Source organism: Schistocerca serialis, chromosome 5, assembly GCF_023864345.2.
Source record: "Schistocerca serialis cubense isolate TAMUIC-IGC-003099 chromosome 5, iqSchSeri2.2, whole genome shotgun sequence".
Classification (NCBI taxonomy): Eukaryota; Metazoa; Arthropoda; class Insecta; order Orthoptera; family Acrididae; genus Schistocerca; species Schistocerca serialis.
Window position 1 is genome coordinate 469,839,891 of NC_064642.1, and position 21,456 is coordinate 469,861,346.

Sequence of the window (21,456 nt, forward strand, 5' to 3'; positions counted from 1 at the left end):
CGAAATAAGTGTCAAACGAAAAACCTACAAAGAACGAAACTTGTCTAGCTTGAAGGGGGAAACCAGATGGCGCCATGGTTGGCCCGCTAGATGGCGCTGCCATCAGGTCAAACGAAATCAACTGCATTTTTTTTAAAAATAGGAACCCGCATTTTTATTACATATTCTTATAGTACGTAAAGAAATATGAATGTTTTAGTTGGACCACTTTTTTCGCTTTGTGATAAATGGTGCTGTAATAGTCACAAACGTATAACTACGTGGTATCGCGTAACATTCCGCCAGTGCCGACGGTTTTTGCTTCATGATACATTACCCGTGTTATAATGGACCACTTACCATTGCGGAAAAGGTCGATTTCGTGTTGATGTATGGCTATTGTGATCAAAATGCCCAACGGTCCTGTGCTATGTTCGCCGGATAGTTCTGTTATTTAAGGAAACAGGAAGTGTACAGCCACATGTGAAACGTCAACCACGATCTGCAACAAATGATGATGCCCAAGTAGGTGTTTTAGCTGCTGTCGCAGCTAATCCACACATCAGTAGCAGACAAATTGCGCCAGAATCGGGAATCTCAAAAAAGTCGGTGTTGAGAATGCTTCATCAACATCGATTGCACCCGTACCATATTTCTGTGCACCAGGAATTGCATGGCGACGACTTTGAACGTCATGTACAGTTCTGCCACTGGGCACAAGAGAAATTACGGGACGATGACCGACCTTTGTAGTTTTTTCGTTTGATGCTTATTTCGTGAGATATTTGGCCCGGTCACTATCAATGGACCACCCTGTATATAGTCGGTCGGATAAGCTTGGAAATTGCCGAACTGTTTATCAGCCTTGTGGCCAGCATTGCATCACGTTGCAGGGTATGCATTGGCTTCCGTGGCGATCACATTCTACTATGAACCATATCCCGTCTTTTGTAACGCCCAGTTCCTGTCACAAATCACAGTGACTTCAATGTAATTATTGTCTTTTGACAATAAAACGGTGATAGTTTAATCGAGCAGTTCTTACTTGGTACTGACAGATCTTGAGGTAGTTGTTTCGTCCTTATTTGTACTCCTGTGTGTTTTTAAGTAGTATGCTGCGGCTGTGCCAGGACGCAGCGTTTAACAGCGTGGCCGCAGGCAGGTGTAAGAGGAGGAGGGGGCGGGCGCGCGTTGCCGCGGCGGCAGTTTCCACGGCGTTGCATTGTAGCGGCTGGGCTGGGCCGGGCCGCGTCCCGGTGTCGTCTTGCGCGGCCAGTGAGAGTGTCGGAGTGAAAGCGAGCCGCCGGATGCCGGCCGCCCGCCGCGCAGCCCGCACAGTGCTCTGGCCTGCGCTCCACGCGACGCAACTCCGGCCTGGCGCCTCGCCGCGCGCACCAAGGAAACCCGCCGTCTCCTGTCGTTGCGTCTTGCGCCGCAGTCAGCGCCGAGTTTTCCGCGCGTCGGTACTGTAGTCGTGGACTGCAGAGTGCTTCGTTTGTTTGCCGTGTTCTCGTGTCTTCTGGACACCGAGCAGCCTGCAGGGTCGGAACGGCGCACGGAGGTGGCCAGCAGTCTCAGAACGTCAGTGAAGACGAGAACTGCTGATTGTATCAGACAGGTAAGCTACGGCTGGTACAGCCATCGCCGCGAAGCTAAAATTTGCTGACATTTGTTCGCTTTGGACCTTTGTCTCTCTTGTGAACGCAGTTGTGTTGTTATAAGCAGCCAATGAGACCTACAGAAATGCCATACAGGGCGATTCAATAAGAAAAATCAGATTTCAGATACTTATTACAGACAAATTATTAAACATAGAAACACTTCCGCATGTCACTAGCTAGGGGAAGGTTCGAAGTTTTATGTTCCCACCATACACCAGCCACCCGATTCTTCAAAGAATGTCTATAGTCAATAGCGCGTAAATACCCATGGCATGCATTTATACGAGGGTAATCCCAAAAGTAAGGTCTCTTATTTTTTTATAAGTACGTAGACCTTTTTATTTCTACAACGGTTCACATCAGTTTACAGCTTGAACATTTAGCTATTTTTCGACATAATCACCATTCCTGTCGATGCATTTTTGTAGACGCTGTGACAGTTTTTGTATGCCCATGTCATACCAGCTCGCCGCCATGCTGTTCAGAAAGTTATGAACCTCTTCCTTCACCACGTCGTCGGAGCTGAATCACTTTCCGGCCAAATGTTCTTTTAACCTAGGGAACAGGTGATAGTCACTGTTTGTCAAATCAGGACTATAGGATGTGTGGGTGATTATGTTCCACTGAAACTGTTGCAGGAGAGCATCGGTTTGCCGAGCGATGCGTGGGCTAGCATTGTCATGGAGAATGTGTATGCCCTTGCTCAACATTCCTCTTCTCAGTTTCTGAATTGCCCGTTTGAGTTTTTTCAGAGTCTCACAGTACCTGTCAGCCTTAATTGTGGTCCCAGAGGGCATAACGTCGACCAACATTACCCCTTTCCGATGCCAAAAAACAGTTGTCATGACTTTACCGGCACACTGTGTTTGTTTGAATTTCCGTTGCTTTGGCAAAGAAGGATGCCGCCACTGGCATGATTGTTGCTTGGTCTCAGGCCTAAACTGGTATGCCCAGGTTTCGCCACCCGTGACAATTGAGTCAAGAAAGTTGTCCCGTTCGGCTCAAGGCGGTGTAGAAATGCGCGGGAAGCATCAACTCGTTGCCGCATGCGGTTCTCAGTCAGCATGCGTCGCACCCATCGTGCGCACACCTTCCGGTAATTCAATGTTTCCGTTAAAATTCTATGAGCGGTTCTTCGGGAAACCTCAGGAACCAACGCGCAGAGATCATCCAGGGTGATCCGCCTATCTTCACGCATGCTTTGCTCAACCTTCAACACTGTCTCCTCAGAAATTGATGGTCTCCCGCTCCTTTTTTCGCCATGAATTCCACTCCTACCAGCTGCAAACTCTCTACATAACTTACGAACATTTTTGACATCTATGCACGACTCACCATACCCTTCCGTCAATTGCCGATGGATTTCAATCGACGCAGTGTCCTTTGCGTTCAAAAACCGAATAACTGCACGCAATTCGCACTTGGCGGTAACATCCAACGGCGGCTCCATTCTCAACGGCTGTCAAGCCAAGACTGAACGCCTCAGCGCGGCGTTCGCATGTTTAAATATAGCTCGTGAAGCACTCTTCATAACAGTGTGACCAACTGCCACACAGAGTTCTGTACTTATAAAAAAATAGGAGACCTTACTTTTGGGATTACCTTCGTAGTTGGAGGCGATGAACCCTCTGCCAGCCACTTAAATGTGATTCGCAGAGTATCCATGTAGATGTAGACTTGGTTCTCTATGAATTCACTGCAGGGGGTACAGGCAGACAGTCAAGCGAAGTTCTTTTGAACACGTTTCCCGAAAACTGTCTTGACCAGCCATTTCGGTGGCTCACAGGCAGTGGAAATATTTTAGACCGTGTAGCTACGCCGGATCTTATTGACAACGTCAGTAGAGAAACGGGGATTAGCGATGATAATGTCATTATAGCAACTATGGCTGCGAAAGATAATAAGTTAATAAAGAAGGCTAGAAGGGTGCTTCTCCTGAAGAGAGAAGATAAGCAGTTGCTAGCATCTTATTTAGTGAATTGACATCACTTAGTTTGAGCAAGATGGGCGTAGAGGGTTATAGGCAAAGTTTAAGCAGATTGTAAATCGTGGTCTGGAGAATTACGTGCGTAGTAAGTGGTTTAAGGACGGTAAAGACCCACCATGGAGATTCGGAAAATACTGAGGAAGCAGAGACTGTTGCACCTCTGTTCAAAAGAGAACGCCCAAATGACGACAAGCAAAGGTTAGTAGAGATTCGTGCCTCTGTGAAAAGATCTGCCACCCTCATACCTTAGCAAAACACTTGGCAGAGAATCCGAGAAAATGCGTGTCCTACGTAAAAGCGCTGCGTGGGTCTAAGGCTTTCATCCACTCACTTGTTAACCAGTCTCGTCTGGCAGTTGAAGTTAGCAAAACGAAAGCAGAAGCTTTAAATTTCCCGTTCAAGAAATCGTTCACACAGGAGAATCGTACGAACATACATCATTTGATCATCGTCCCGTATGGACGACATAGTAACAAGATCCTTCGTATAGAGAAACAGCTGAAAGTTTTGAAAGCAAATAAACCACCAGGTCCGGATAGAATCCCAGTTCGATTTCACAAAGTGTACTCTACGGCATTAGCCCCTTACCTACCTTGTATTTATCGTGAAACTCTCGCCCAGTACAAAATCCCAAGCGGCTGGAAAAAAAGCGTAGGTGATTCCAACATACAAGAAGGATAAGAGAACGGAACCACAAAATTACAGACCAATATCCCTGTCCCTTGCTTGCTGCAGAATCCTGGAACATTCTTAGTTCCAATACAATAAACTTTCTTGAGACCGAGAAGCTTATATCCACGAATCGGCGTGGTTTTAGAAAGCATCGCTCATGCGAAACACAGCTTGCCCTATTCTCACATCATATACTGTGACCTACGGATAAAGAGCAACGGGTGCAGTCCATATTTCCGGAAAGCATTTAGCATGGTGCCCCATTACAGAAAGTACGAGCATATGGAATAATTTCACACATATGTCAGTGGCTCGAAGACCTCTTAAGTCATAGAACCCAATATATTGTCCTAGATGGAGAGCGGTCATCAGAGACAAGGGTATCTTCAGGAGTGCCCCAGGGAAGTCTTATAGGTTCACTGTTATTCTCTATACAAATAAATGACTTACGGACAGGGTGGGCACCAATCTGCTGCTGTTTGTTGATGATGCTGTGGTGTACGGTAAAGTGTCGGAGTTGAGTCATTGTAGGAGGATACAAGATGACTTCGACAACATTTATAGTTGGTGTGTTGAATGACAGTGAGCTCTAAACGTAGAAAAATGTAAGTTAATGCGGATGAGTAGGAAAAACAAACCCATTGTGTTCGGATACAGCATTAGTAGTGTCGTTTAATTATCTGGTCATAACGCTGCAAAGCGATACGAAATGGAACGAACATGTGAGGACTGTGGAAGGGAAGGCGAATGGTTTATTGGTAGAATTTTTGGAAAGTGTGGTTCATCTGTAAAGGAGACCGCATATGGGACGCTTGGTCTAGTGTTTGGGATCCGCACCAAGTCGGATTAAAGGAAGACATCGAACCAATTCAGAGACGGGCTGCTAGATTTGTTGTAGGTAGGTTCGAACAACACGCAAGTGTTACGGAGATGCATCGGGAACTCAAATGGGAATCCCTCTAGGGAATGTGACGTTCTTTTCGAAGAACACCACTGAGAAAATTTAGAGAACTGGCATTTGAAGCTGACTGCAGAACGATTCTGTTGCCTCCAACATATTTTGCGCGTAAGAATCAAGGAGATAAGAGAAATTAGCGCTTATACGGAGGCATGTAGATAGTTGTTTTTCCTCGTTCTTTTTGCGAGTTGAACTAGAGAGGAAATTTGTAGTAGTGGTACGATGTACCCTCCTCCACAAGCCGCAGGGTGAATTGCGGAATGTAAATGTAGTTGTGGATATCATACACTCAACAGGAGCACCATGCGTTGCTCGAGATACATCGAAACGGTAGTCTATTTCATTTCACACACGAATCAACAAGTCCCTGTTTATTGAACCGACAGCTTAAAGATTTCGATTTCTCAGTTCTCGAAGAGTCTCTGACATAGATGGGAGAAAAGTTTGTCTTTATTGTATATCCCCACAGAAAAAAAGAAATCGCAAGGTATGAGGTGTGGTGACCTGGGAGGTCAAAAACAATGAACAACATCTTGTCCATTTCTTAAAATCCATCGTTGTGGGGTAATGTTATTAAGGTGGCGCCAGCAGCACCTGAAGGTGAAAGCGAGGCAGTGCGGCATCGTCGATAAAACTTAAATCATTGGCATCTTCGTAAAGTTGAGGAAACAACCCCTTTTGGAGAATTTTACCAAACAAAAAACCGGCAGTTTTCAGAAATTGTTACTTTATTTACACGAGCAGTTTCGGCATCTCATTTATCCGATCTTCAGTCCTGCACTCCTGGGTATACAGAATCAAATACATCGATACATACGTAACCAGAGCCATCAATACCTGGATTGTTTGAAATTTTTGTGGAGCGTTTTCAAGGAATTGACAACGTGGATGCTTGTCAAGTCTTCGAAGTACACACTCCTCAAAAAAGATACGGCATCCAGGTATTGATGGCTCCAGTTATGCTTGCATGATGTATTTGATTGCCGATACATGGATTGCGTAGAGACCTGAAGACGGAATTGATGAGATGGCGAAGCTGATCGTGTAAATAAAATAACAATATCTGAAAACATACGGCTGTGGTGATTATTCTTTGGCTGTGCCGCCGCTGAGCCGTATCCATGATGGATGAAGAGAGAATTTTGCAGCACGTCGGGATACGATATTCCTGTCACAGTTTCCTCCGCAAAAAAGAAACAGGATCGGTATAAAACACATTCAGTTTTAATAAGTCTCTTTCATGTTCGACAACGACGACAAGTTTTTGTGAGCCCCAAATTCTTACATTATAGCGTTTTACTTCACCCGATGGATGAAACGTCGGTTCGTCCGGAAAAAAAGTGTTCTCTGTTGTCTGTTGTCTATTTTCGATATAGATACTGTTAGGACATCGGTTCCGAAAAATCGAAGACCGTATCAAAATCTGTAAATTAGTTCCTCAGACCAGCTCGGACATACAAAAAGAAGCGAGCAGGGGACTTCAGTTTACATATGTAGATATAGAAAATTTAATAAATATTTTTATTTAATTACTGAAAGGTTACTACAACTTATGTTTTACGTTTACACGCAGTAGTGTTCGTCTACTACACTTTCATCGGATGATGAATGCAATATATGTTCTAATGGCGAAAAGATATTTTTATATGATATAATTACAGTTTAACCACTTTCGAATTTCTTTCCTTTACTTGTACTGTGAAAATTCGCTTTTTGCTAAATTTCATGATTCTACGGCAATGAGAAGTACCCTAAAGGTTTTAATGTGTGAGTTTTCGAGTATCAAGATAAGTGACATAAAAGGACGTATCTTTTGACTGAATTGACTTAGAAGCTTAAAGTGTTTACACAGCCAAAGGACCATAGACCGTAGTAGGTGACATTAATTTGGACACGATAGGTCCTCCTGTTATCGAGAAAAAGGTTTCTTAACAGTCGGACAGAGGGCAACAAAGTTATCCTATAACGATTCCTTTTTTAGAGACAGAGGCGAGTCACAATCAAAAGACGTTCTGCGCTCGTATCTTCGTAACGAAGGAGGGTAGAATAAAGTCATCTATGTTGGCCAATGTCCTCCTCGTAGGTAAACATCATTTGTTTGAAATTTTTATTTTCCCTTGAGATAAGAAAGGATACGAGACACAGGAAACATTAAAATGAAGTATTGTAACCTTTGCGTATTTTTTAACTCGGAGGAAATGTTAAAACTGATTCGTTTTAGAATATAATGAATTATCAAATTTAATTCGTAAGGTTAAACCGAGTTGTTTGCAGTAAAAAAAAGTGTTAGGTAATGTTGCATTAAAGTGAAATCTATATAATATACCCACTGGCGCATGGGTGAACTGAGAATACTTCTCTCTGAAAGTCACTGGAACGACACACAGACTTTGTTTCTGATGGAAATCGGCGTAAAGAGTGCCGATTCGATGCACGTGGCGCGTCTCTGTTGACTAACCCTATCGGCTAAGCCCCATACCTACCATTTCTGTTGTGGCGTGATAGGATTTCGCTCCACCGTCAACGTTATTTACAGGGCACAGAATCGTCAATTTTGTTACAGGAGGTTGACAAAAATGTGGAAGCACCAAACACAACAAATTACCGTGAATAATACGGTATAGAAAAACGGTTGGCATTCAAAACAGCTTGCAGCCGTCCTGCAGTGGATAAATACGGGTCCTGTATGGTTTTCAAGAGAATCTCACACAATTCATCCTGAGGACCAGTGGAAAGTTCAGGTAGATCACAGAGGCTCAATAACATTGAAGTATCGTGACTGTGGTGGCCATGAGAGATGTAACAATTGATTCTCGTGTTCACAAAACGAGTCCGGGATCATGCGAGATGTGTGGACAAGGGCCTTGTCATCTTGGAACACGGCATCACCACTGGGGAACAAACACTGTACCATGCGATGGATATGATCAGCCGGAATGGTCACATAATTGTTTCTAGTAACGCCACCTTGCGAACTAACCATGGGGCCCGTGGGAAACCACGATATGGCTGCCCAAATCACCGCCACGTTTCAGTCGTGGGACGTGGACTCGCCCAGAAGTTGGAAACAGATTCATCCGAGTAAATGAATCTCAGCTCGCCCTGCAGTTCCCTGCTTTTGGAGCTCTCTTCGTGTTGTTTTGGTGCTGACAGGCTTAGCGAGTTCGACTTTTCCAGCTGTTGTCTCCTTAGTTTTCATCACAATCCTATTGAATTTCCGTCTGTCACGATCGCTAAACACACAATTCCGTCCGCGATGAGACAAGCGGATGATGTTCATCTGTTTTCTCTGCATGCGGAATAAATCTCCGATACGGTGCCTCTTGAAACACGAAACACTTCGGCTACCTTGGTTACGGAAGCTTCCACCATAAGAAGAACAACAATTTGTTCGCGTTCGAATTCACTTAGCGTCGACACAATGCTCTCACGACTACATAGAATACTGTTCTGGCCACGACTGACACTTGCAACGTATTGAGAGCATCCCTCAAGTGCCGTTCCTGGTCAAATTCATAAGCGCAACCCTCTGAGTTGGTCAGCATATCCATTTATATTCAAACATGCATTTATCACAGTGTTTCCATATTTTTATCCAACTCTTATACGATGCTAGGGTAACTTTAGAACATATTTACGGAATGGCGGGTGTAGAAGACAAACTGTTAATAAAGGTAATAAAACTACCAAGAAGGCTAGGAGAGTTATTGTGCTGGAAAGAAGATGTAAGCGGTTGTTAGCACCCTTTTTAGACAATGAATTTATTTCCGTTGTGATGGGCTGAGAGGAACTAGGGGGGGGGGGGGGGGAGGGGGAGAGTGAGAGTTAAAACTGAAAGTAAGTTACGCTCTGGAGAAATTATAGTTGTATTCTCGGTTCAGAAAAGAAAGGGGGAATGTCGAGATGCGAAAGTATGTGGAAATTAGTGCGTCTATAAATCGATGCTCGAAGTACGTCACTTACACCGTCGTGCTTTATCGAAATATCTTGCCGGACAGCCGAGAAAATTCTGGTCTTACGTAAAAATCACGAAAATCATCACAAGTTGACAAGTCTGGTGTTGCAATAGCAAATGGCAAAAGGAAATGTGAAGTTTAAAATTTCGCGTTCAAAAAATCATTGATGCAGGATGATCGTACAGACAATACCAACGGTTGGCCCTCGCACAGATTCCTGTGTGGGAGATATGGAAATAGGCATCTCTGTCTTTGAGAAGCAAGTGAAAGAGCTGAAAACAAGTTAGTCACCAGGGCCAGATGGAATCCCAGTTAGATTTTACAAAGAGTGTTCTACGGCATTGCCCCCTTACTTAGCTCCCATTTATCGCTAATCTCTCGCAAAAGAATGGATCCGCAAAATTATAGACAAGAATAGACAGAATCCTTGAGCATATACTAAGCACGATTGTAATTGACTGAACGGTTTATATCCACAAATTAGCACAAATATACGAAGCATAGTTCGTACGAAACTAATCTTGTTCTCTTCTCATACGATGTCCCGAGAAACATGGATAAAGGGCAGCAGGTAGATTCCACAGGTCACACGGAGCCCTACTGCAGATTGTTAACGAAGGGCGGAGCATATGGAAGGTTCCCAGATACACTATATGATCAGATGTATCCGCACACCTCGCTGAAAATGACAAGTTCGTGGCGCCCTCCATCGGTAATGCTGGAATTCAATATGGTGTTGGCCCACACTTAGCCTTGATGACAGCTTCCACTCTCACAGGCATACCTTTAATCAGGTGCTGGAAATTTTCTTGGGGAATTGCAGCCCATTCTTCACGGAGTGCTGCACTGAGAGGTGTCGATGTCGGTCGCTGAGGTCTGGCACGAAGTAGGCGTTCCAAAACATCCTAAAGGTGTCCTGTAGGATTCAGGTCAGGACTCTGTGTAGGTCAGTCCATTACAGGGATGTTATTGTCGTGTAACCACTCCGCAACAGACCGTGAAATTTGAAGAGATGGTCAATCGTGTTGAAAGATGCAATCGCCATCCCTGAATTGCTCTTCAACACTGGGAAGCAAGAAGGTGCTTAAAACATAATGTAGGCCTGTGCTGTGATAGTGCCACGCGAAACAACAAGGGGTTCAAGCCCCTCCATGAAAAACACGACCACACCATAACACTGCCTCCTCCAAAGCTTACTGTTGGCACTACACACACTGGCAGATGACGTACATCGGGCATTCGCCATACCCAGACCCTGCCATCGGATCGACAGATTATGTACCGTGATTCGTCACTCCACAAATCGTGTTTCCATTGTTCAATCGTCCAATGTTTACCGCCTTACACCAAGCGAGGCGTCGTTTAGCATTTACCGGCGTGAGCCGTTCGACCATGAAATCCAAGTTTTCTCACCTCCCGCCTAACTGTCATAGTACTAGCAGTGGATGCTGATGTAGTTTGGAATTCCTGTGTGATGGTCTGGACAGATAACTGCCTATTACACATTACGACCCTCTTCAACTGTCGGCGGTTTCTGTCAGTCAACAGAAGAGGTCGGGCTGTACGCTTTTGGGCTGTACGTATCCCCTCACGTTTCCACTTCACTATCACATCGGAAACAGTGGACCACCTTCGAACGCCGTGAGTTCCGCGGAGCGCCCCATGCTGCTCTCTGACGATGTCTAATGACTACTGAGGTCGCTGATATGGAGTACCTGGTAGTAGGTGGCAGCACAATGCACCTAATCTGAAAAACGTATGTTTTTGGGGGTGTCCGGGTACTTTTGATCACATAGTGTACGTGAGCCGCTCAAGTACTTCTTAAGAAATAATACCTAATATGTTTTCCTGAACGGCGTATCTTCATCAAGACAAGGGTGTCATCGGGAGCGTCCAGTGGAAGTGTGATAGGACCACTGCTGTTCTGTATATACCTAAATGATCTGAAGGACAGGTTGTGCAACAGTCTGCGACTGCTTGCTGATGACGCCGATGAGTGACTGAATAAGGATACTGGATGGTTTAGGGAGAATTTGGATTCGATGTGACGAATGGCATCTTGCTCTAAATGTAGGAAAAAATATAAGTTAATGCAGGTGGGTGGGAAAAACGATACGTTGATGTTTGAATACAGTATTAGTGATGTGCTACTTCACACAGCCTCGTAGATTATTCATGTAGGCGTAACGTTGCAGAGCAATATGAAATGTAACGAACACTCAAGGTCGGTAGCGGGTAAGGCAAATGGTCGACTTCCGTTTATTGGGTGAATTCTAGGAAAATATAGCTCTTCCATAAAGGAAGTGATTGCGATCTCCAGCAGGTCGCATTAAAGCAAGACATCGAAGAAATTCAGAGGCGCGCTGCCATATTTGTTTCCGGTGGGTTCTATGAACACGAGTATATAACTGAGATGCTTCGTGAACTGAAGTGGGAATCCCTGGGGGAAGGACAACGTTCTTTTCGCGAAACGCTATTGTGGAAAATTTAGAGAACCGGATTTGCAGTTGACTGCAGAACGATTCCATAGCCACCACCGTACGTTCTCCCTAAGGATCACGAGGAAAAGGGGACAAGATAAACGAAGTTAATGATCGCACAGAGGTATATTGACAGTCGTTTTTCCCTCGTTTTATTTGCGAGTGTAACGGAAGAACGAATGGCTAATAGTACAAGGTACCCTCCGCCACGCACCATGCGGTGGCTTGCAGAGTATGTATGTGAATGTTAATCTAAGGGACATGTTTGACAACAGAATCAGTCAGAGGATTAAGAACTGGGCTTACACGACCGTCAATAAATCAGCAGTGAGCGTCCACGAGCAGACACGCGACCTAGTATCTCAACAAGTAATTATAAAATGGTTCAAATGGCTCTGAGCACTATGGGAATTAACTTCTGAGATGATAAGTCCCCTAGAACTTGGAACTACTTAAACCTAACTTACCTCAGGACATCACACACATCCATGCCCGAGGCAGGATTCGAACCTGCGACCGCAGCGGTCGCACGGTTCCAGACTGTAGCGCCTAGAGCCGCTCGGCCACTCCGGCCGGCAGTAATTGGACACTTGTTTTTACACAAGCTGTGTGTTTTGTTGATTACTTAAATGATGTCACCTTTCGAAGAAATGACGCCAGCTAAAATTATTTTATGTTGTAAATGTGGGTGCTTGCAAAAATAAAAATGTGACAACAGAAATGAAAACACAGTTCATAAAAAATATACCTGTTGTACACGAGATATTATAGAAAAAGGGGGATACCTAAGAGAAGTTCCCTATATGACGATCTGAATAAGTTCAGTTCAAAGGGGAGAAAACTGTTTCAATTGTTCTATACAAGTATGAAGGAAGGATGCATAGGATTTGACGTCCGTCTGCGGCGAGGTCCATAGATACCGTCCACAAACTTAGAGAACGACTAGGATAAGGGAGGAAATTGCCTTGAGTGATTTAGAGGGAAAAACCTACTCTGGACGGAATGAAAGTTCATTGCCTTACCCACCTCCAACTCCGTTTTCTCCAGATATGATAATCGGTCGTTGCACACATTCACGCGGCCACATTTAGCTTTACACGGCCCGTACACGTGATGCCTGGTGGTCCGTGCCTACCCAGAACAATGGCTCCAAATCTCTTGCTTGAGCCACGGAAGGCGCGGAGTTGAAGAGCGTGCGTGTGCGTGATTGTGTCGCCGACGATATGGAACCAGGTTCCGCCGGCCGTTACCCTGAGCGTATGTTTACGTAAAGTGTTAGATGCGGTGAGCAAGTGTGCGCCATCTGCTCAGAGTCAGAGGAACTGCATCCGTGAACGGGGCAGCACAGGAGCCACCATAGAGCGGAATGTGACTCGCAGCGTAAGATGTTTGTGTCCTTGTTCTGTGTTAGTATGTGTCAATGAGATGAGCAGCTGGCTATAAAAGACCGGTCTCAGTAAACAATAAAAAATGAAGAAATCAGATTCTGGAAGATAGCTAATGCAAATGAAGCTAGGATGTTCGTGTCAAAAGTAACTGGCTGATACTTTTACAGTGAAAAGATTCGTTTTCTGTTGTCTGCTGACTGGTCAAGGGCGTTTCTAAGGCAATTGCGCCTTATGATCTCATTGCCTTATGCTTTTCTTTTATCGTAACTTGTAGCAGCAGACAAATTTCAATGGTCGCAGCACACCCATCAGCCTGCTGTGTGTGTGTGTGTGTGTGTGTGTGTGTGTGTGTGTGTGTGTGTAGTCTTAGGAATCTTGATTGTATGTGTGTGTGTGTGTGTGTGTGTGTGTGTGTGTGTGTGTGTGTGTGTGTGTATGTATGTGTGTGTAGTCTTAGGAATCTTGAGTATATTTAAACAGTGATCATTCAGACATCTGAGCACGGCTGAAGTCTGAGAATGTCGTATACGGCTGTTTCACAATTTTCGCGTGTAGCTGCGTCTACGTACGTTCAGTGTATGCTGCATGAAGCACATGACATCAGTCTCTGCAAGGCTACCGTTAAGTGGAGTCCACAGACTTTTAATCGCTGGCGTAGCTTTTGATATTGATGACGTCCTTCAGTAGGTAAAGTTTTTCACACTCCTTAGGCAATAATGACTCCTTCACTGTTAAATTCAATGCAGTATATTTTGGACACCCAACGTTTTGGGTGGCACACGGTCACGTAATTCAGGTAAATAACTTTATAGCGTGAGACACTGTGAGTGGAAGTATGAGGCGATCATCTATATTTGAGTCTAGCATCCTTTCACAACACTGTATTGGCTAGATCTTCTGATCCATAATCCCAGAACTTGCAACATATTCGAGCACTCTTACATAGCGCAAAAAGCGACGCAGAATCTCATGTGTATGAAGAGTTTACACTTTTAGAGATAATCACTATAAGCAATACGACACGCCATCCTGCACGATATGGGAACCAGATGAAGCTATTCCGCTGATGGAAACAGGCAAAATACAGTTATTTCAGAAATTGTAAGTTCATCAAACACATGAGGTTCTGCACCGTGTTTTGCTCTATGTGTTCAGCACTCTATACAGTACCTAATATATTGCAAGTTCTGGGATTCTGGATATGAAGGCGGCCATTGAACTGACTGAAACTGGTTATCTATGTCACAAAACTGACGATCTAGGCAGCTAATTGTTCCAAAAGCATACTAGACTCAATTTTATAGTAACTACAGCCTGTGAGTGCACCAAAGGCTGAACTGAAACATTATCGGCTAGTTGATACAGTGAGCTGAAATGTAGCTTTGTGCTAAAGATTAAAACTTTACAGCAGTGTTTGGTGCTGCCCAGAGCATAATCTTCCTGAATTATTTGACACATTTAGGCAGAACACAGCATTAAAATCAGATCTGTACACGGCTATAAGAGACCCCGAAAATGGCACCTAATGAACGACCTTGCAAATAAAATCTCAAAGAGACTTTCAGTATATATAAAGGGAATGTGTCGCCGTAGACTTCCCAGGGTGAACCCACAGCGAATACGAGAAACTTGGAAGTGTATGATAGTGAAAGTGGAGTGATCAGTGAAGATATTGTTCATGGCTGTCATACCTGCATGCTCAGGTGTCCACATGGTTGAAACCGCACACACTCAAACTCCTAAACGACAGAAATAGGAGTGCAATTACTACATCTGAGGTCCATGAAACACTTGGGTGTAGGTAACTATAAATTTACACTATTCTTTAATAGCAGTAGCTTTACTGTTTTTCGAAATTCAGTTGTAACTTCACCGTATACACAATGTTTCATAGACAATACTAATAACAGCCCTGTAACAGTAAAAAAAGCTCTAGATCCCCAGAGCGTGAGCCACATCTACATGATCGCATAGAAACGGAAACAGTAATAGAATGCAGGCAACTGGCCATGAGGTGTTGACTTATATTCGAAGGCCAGTAACACCTGCTGCTACTAAGGAGACTTCAACATATCTCTTCCTAATTTCTATCCTTTCATTCCTCTCGCTATCTTTTCCTTGATGCTTTCAGTTTTGCTGCATTGTTTGTATCTTTTATATAAAGCGGTAATTGTCTCCACAAATCACTAATAGAACTGTCATTTCTTCAACTATTTTGCTGTGCTACCAGACAATACTGTATACACAAACTGTGGATGAATTCGACAATTGTATATCAGTTCACTATAATTGTGATTTTAGTTGTGCAATTAATGGAATGTATTTGTAGGGCCCGTTATAGTATCTAGTCCGACGACCATAAAATTCATGCATAATCTTACTGTGAGGCAAGACGGTCAATGCCTACATAGAAAAATGTTTGCGGTTACCTTCGGAACCATAATTGTACCCAGGGGTGCAAATCCTCGTCCGAAGCACATCGACGGCCACGAAATTCTCTCTTCAGGGCTGGACTCTGAACAGCCTCAGCAACATGTGGGCTCGTCTATATGTTGTTTCGACTACGCTGTAGGACTTTCGCCGGGAAGCTCTTACACATCCTTGCCGGCCGCAGGGGCCGAGCGGTTCTGGGCGCTTCAGTCTGGAACCGCGCTACCGCAGGTTCGAATCCTGCCTCGGGCATGGATGTGTGTGATGTCCTTAGGTTAGTTAGGTTTAAGTAGTTCTAAGTTCTAGGGGACTGATGACCTTAGATGTTAAGTCCCATAATGCTCAGAGCCATTTGAACTATTTGATCTTACACTTCCTCCATACAGTCGCTATCTGCCCCATGGGATTTCCATATTTTTGGAGCCCTGAAGAAAGACATTCGTGGATGTCGATTTGCTTCAGACGAGGAAGTGTACGCCTGGGTACAATCATCATTCCGTAAGGAATCGCAGACGTGTTTCAAAGAAGGCAGTGAGCGTCTTGTCTCACAGTAGGACAAATGTATTAACAGTTACGGTGATTACTTTTGAAATAAGGAGTTTACTTACTGCTTCGCATCTGTCTCGTTTTCATTTGACAACCTCTCATAGGCTGATGGCCTCAGGCCCCTCTCAGGTGTTAACATCACATGTGCGAAAGAGATTTTATAATATTCTCCTAGTCTCTCAACCATTTTATCAGCAGGATGAAGTGTGACGTGATCAAAACGATGGGTACAGTGATCCTGTACAGAATTTGTATCAGTTTTTGATTCCAAGTGTGTTTTATAACTTATCCGATCACTAGTTTCGGTCAACTATGAGCATGATCAGGTCGGTCTGTAAGAGATACACCGTATGTACACAAGTGCTTCCATTTATAATTATATGAAACATCGTAAGACAATATTAGCAATAACAGCTACATGAAACTTATCGTCCTGCACTGGTTCGACTTATAATTATGTACATACCTAAAGGATAGTGTACCTAGAACCACATGATGTTTTTTTGGCAGGTACTTCACTCTAGCGACTGATTTTAGAATCACGTGAAGCAATGCGCACTAGAGACCGCCATAAGCAGTTTCCATAATTATCTTCAGTTTTTATTGTTGTACTTCAGGTCGTGTTTTGTACTGCATTTGTAAATATTTAGAGTTCTACATATTTAAGAGATTTATCTAAGTGCCGTACCTTGTCCCAAGGCACAAGATGATCATGTACCTGGGAAAAAATATTGTACCGAAATTTAAAAGCGTTATAATAGAGGAAATTGTGGTGTCACCGCCAGACACCACACTTGCTAGGTGGTAGCCTTTAAATCGGCCGCGGTCCGTTAGTATACATCAGACCCGCGTGTCGCCACTATCAGTAATTGCAGACCGAGCGCCGCCACTCGGCAGGTCTAGAGACACTTCCTAGCACTCGCCCCAGTTGTACAGCCGACTTTGCTAGCGATGGTTCACTGACAAATTACGCTCTCATTTGCCGAGACAATAGTTAGCATAGCCTTCAGCTACGTCATTTGCTACGACCTAGCAAGGCGCCATTACCAGTTACTATTGATGCTGTAAAACATGTACCGTCACGAGCGATGTTCACCAATTGTGGATTAAAGTTAAGTATTCCAGCAGCAACGTACGTTATTGGCTATATTAATTACCTTGTCCTGTTCCAGACCTCACGACAGCCTGCGTGAGCTTAAACGCGTGCCTTTCGGCTTCCTCATAGTGGCTTGGCTGTCTTGCCAAGCCACAACAGAAATCATGTCAGTGCTGTGTTCACGCGTCTCTTTGTTACGTTATTTCTCTACTGCAACCAATAATCAGTAAGTACCTTAATTTTCCAAAGTAATTTATATAATTTTGGAAAAAGACTATAGCACATAAAAATTGGATGCCATCATTTAAAAATGGAATAGGAAAATATATTAAGCTTCTATAACAGGGCTGGCTCGACTCTGGAAAGTGTTCCATGGTACAATGCTCTCCGCTACATGATCATAGTTTATCGGAATTAATAAGCAAATAAAATATAAAAAGACTTGCGATTAAAGACTGAGGCAAAGTTTACATTTTATTACTACTTTCTGAACTTTGTCACTGTCTGCATAAGTCTGGAACCGAGCGACCGCTACGGTCGCAGGTTCGAATCCTGCCTCGTGCATGGATGTGTGTGATGTCCTTAGATTAGTTAGGTTTAATTAGTTCTAAGTTCTAGGCGACTGATGACCTCAGAAGTTAAGTCGCATAGTGCTCAGAGCCATTTGAACTATTAGAACTGTCTGCATAATTATCATACCTCTCCACGCTGCGCTGGGGAGTAAAGAGCGGCAGGTGGTGGTTATACAAGCTGGGATTACATCTCAGTTCACCTCAGGCCGCGTGCTGGCTCCTGTCTTCAGCTTCCTTTTTCTTTCATTACCTTAATCACTCACAAGAAACTCAGACGCGGCACAGCACTTGAATTACGCTCAGCATATACGTCATCACATATGAGATAACATACAGAAGGTCGCAGCTGAGCAAGGCAAACTGCTGCCTTAAGAATTTAGCCAGGAGCACAGTGCAAGGTCTCCACATCGCCACCGCACGCTGTAACTTGCAGTGAAACTGATCTGTATGGATTAAGTATACCTTGGCAACTTGGGCATTCGTACAGTCTGTGTAACTGAAAAACAATGATGTCTAAATTATTGTATGAAACTACAGGCATCGCATCGCTGGCGCAAACAGTGTACAACAGTAGAATATTTCTGGAGACCAGTGATACCTTTTCGCTAAACATATCATTTTAAAAAAATGGTTCAAATGGCTCTGAGCACTATGCGACTTAACTTCTGACGTCATTAGTCGCCGAGAACTTAGAAATAATTAAACCTAACTAACCTAAGGACATCACACACATCCATGCCCGAAGCAAGATTCGAACCTGCGACCGTAGCGGTCACACAGCACCAGACTGTAGCGCCTAGAACCGCCCGGCCACTCCGGTCGGCCTATCACTTAAAGAAAGCCAACTATTTCTAATGGCTGGCTGCCAGACTGGTTGCGGGAGGGACTAACAAACTGGAGGAAGACATACAGTTTTAATTATCACCTCGGAAAATCAAACTTCTAATGGCTCAAGTGGCTCTGAGCACTATGGGACTTAATATCTGAGGTCGTCAGTCCTCTAGAACTTAGAACTATTTAACCCTAACCAACCTAAGGACATCACACCATCCGTGCCGGAGGCAGGATTCGAACCTGTGACCGTCCGGTCGCGCGGTTCCAAAGTGAGGCGCCTAGAACCGCTCGGCCACATCGGCCGGCAATCAAATTTCGACGATCTACATCTACATCTACATTGATACTCCGCAAGCCACCCAACGGTGTGTGGCGGAGGGCACTTTACGTGCCACTGTCATTACCTCCCTTTCCTGTTCCAGTCGCGTATGGTTCGCGGGAAGAACGACTGTCTGAAAGCCTCCGTGCGCGCTCTAATCTCTCTAATTTTACATTCGTGATCTCCTCGGGAAGTATAAGTAGGGGGAAGCAATATATTCGATACCTCATCCAGAAACGCACCCTCTCGAAACCTGGCGAGCAAGCTACACCGCGATGCAGAGCGCCTCTCTTGCAGAGTCTGCCACTTGAGTTTATTAAACATCTCCGTAACGCTATCACGGTTACCAAATAACCCAGTGACGAAACGCGCCGCTCTTCTTTGGATCTTCTCTATCTCCTCCGTCAACCCGACCTGATACGGATCCCACACTGATGAGCAATACTCAAGTATAGGTCGAACGAGTGTTTTGTAAGCCACCTCCTTTGTTGATGGACTACATTTTCTAAGCACTCTCCCAATGAATCTCAACCTGGTACCCGCCTTACCAACAATTAGTTTTATATGATCATTCCACTTCAAATCGTTCCGTACGCATACTCCCAGATATTTTACAGAAGTAACTGCTACCAGTGTTTGTTCCGCTATCATATAATCATACAATAAAGGATCCTTCTTTCTATGTATTCGCAATACATTACATTTGTCTATGTTAAGGGTCAGTTGCCACTCCCTGCACCAAGTGCCTATCCGCTGCAGATCTTCCTGTATTTCGCTACAATTTTCTAATGCAGCAACTTCTCTGTATACTACAGCATCATCCGCGAAAAGCCGCATGGAACTTCCGACACTATCTACTAAGTCATTTATATATATTGTGAAAAGCAATGGTCCCATAACACTCCCCTGTGACACGCCAGAGGTTACTTTAACGTCTGTAGACGTCTCTCCATTGATAACAACATGCTGTGTTCTGTTTGCTAAAAACTCTTCAATCCAGCCACACAGCTGGTCTGATATTCCGTAGGCTCTTACTTTGTTTATCAGGCGACAGTGCGGAACTGTATCGAACGCCTTCCGGAAGTCAAGAAAAATAGCATCTACCTGGGAGCCTGTATCTAATATTTTCTGGGTCTCATGAACAAATAAGGCGAGTTGGGTCTCACACGATCGCTGTTTCCGGAATCCATGTTGATTCCTACATAGTAGATTCTGGGTTTCCAGAAATGACATGATACGCGAGCAAAAAAACATGTTCTAAAATTCTACAAGAGATCGACGTAAGAGATATAGGTCTATAGTTTTGCGCATCTGCTCGACGACCCTTCTTGAAGACTGGGACTATCTGTGCTCTTTTCCAATCATTTGGAACCCTCCGTTCCTCTAGAGACTTGCGGTACACGGCTGTTAGAAGGGGGGCAAGTTCTTTCGCGTACTCTGTGTAGAATCGAATTGGTATCCCGTCAGGTCCAGTGGACCTTCCTCTATTGAGTGATTCCAGCTGCTTTTCTATTCCTTGGACACTTATTTCGATGTCAGCCATTTTTTCGTTTGTGCGAGGATTTAGAGAAGGAACTGCAGTGCGGTCTTCCTCTGTGAAACAGCTTTGGAAAAAGGTGTTTAGTATTTCAGCTTTACGCGTGTCATCCTCTGTTTCAATGCCATCATCATCCCGTAGTGTCTGGATATGCTGTTTCGAGCCACTTACTGATTTAACGTACGACCAGAACTTCCTAGGATTTTCTGTCAAGTCGGTACATAGAATTTTACTTTCGAATTCAATGAACGCTTCACGCATAGCCCTCCTTACGCTAACTTTGACATCGTTTAGCTTCTGTTTGTCTGAGAGGTTTTGGCTGCGTTTAAACTTGGAGTGGAGCTCTCTTTGCTTTCGCAGTAGTTTCCTAACATTGTTGTTGTACCACGGTGGGTTTTTCCCGTCCCTCACAGTTTTACTCGGCACGTACCTGTCTAAAACGCATTTTACGATTGCCTTGAACTTTTTCCATAAACACTCAACATTGTCAGTGTCGGAACAGAAATTTTCGTTTTGATCTGTTAGGTAGTCTGAAATCTGCCTTCTATTACTCTTGCTAAACAGATAAACCTTCCTCCCTTTTTTTATATTCCTATTAACTTCCATATTCAGGGATGCTGCAACGGCCTTATGATCACTGATTCCCTGTTCTGTACATACAGATTCGAAAAGTTCGGGTCTGTTTGTTATCAGTAGGTCCAATATGTTATCTCCACGAGTCGGTTCTCTGTTTAATTGCTCGAGGTAATTTTCGGATAGTGCACTCAGTATAATGTCACTCGATGCTCTGTCCCTACCACCCGTCCTAAACATCTGAGTGTCCCAGTCTGTATCTGGTAAATTGAAATCTCCACCTAAGACTATAACATGCTGAGAAAATTTATGTGAAATGTATTCCAAATTTTCTCTCAGTTGTTCTGCCACTAATGCTGCTGAGTCGGGAGGTCGGTAAAAGGAGCCAATTATTAACCTAGTTCGGTTGTTTAGTGTAACCTCCACCCATAATAATTCACAGGAACTATCCACTTCTACTTCACTACA

General features: G+C 44.1%; 1 protein-coding gene across 7 annotated transcripts in view; it reads left to right on the forward strand.

Annotated features, from left to right (window-relative positions):
- Positions 1-1,258: 1,258 nt before the first annotated feature.
- LOC126481363 (uncharacterized transporter slc-17.2-like) overlaps positions 1,259-21,456 on the forward strand; it is a 643,476-nt gene continuing 623,278 nt past the window's right edge. For 2 of the 7 annotated variants that reach the window (XM_050105069.1, XM_050105065.1), the window contains exon 1: positions 1,260-1,597. The gene's annotated coding sequence lies outside the window, so the exon portion shown is untranslated. Of the gene's footprint in view, positions 1,598-21,456 lie in introns of all 7 variants that reach the window. The other 5 variants (XM_050105067.1, XM_050105068.1, XM_050105066.1 and 2 more) reach the window with 4 other exon arrangements.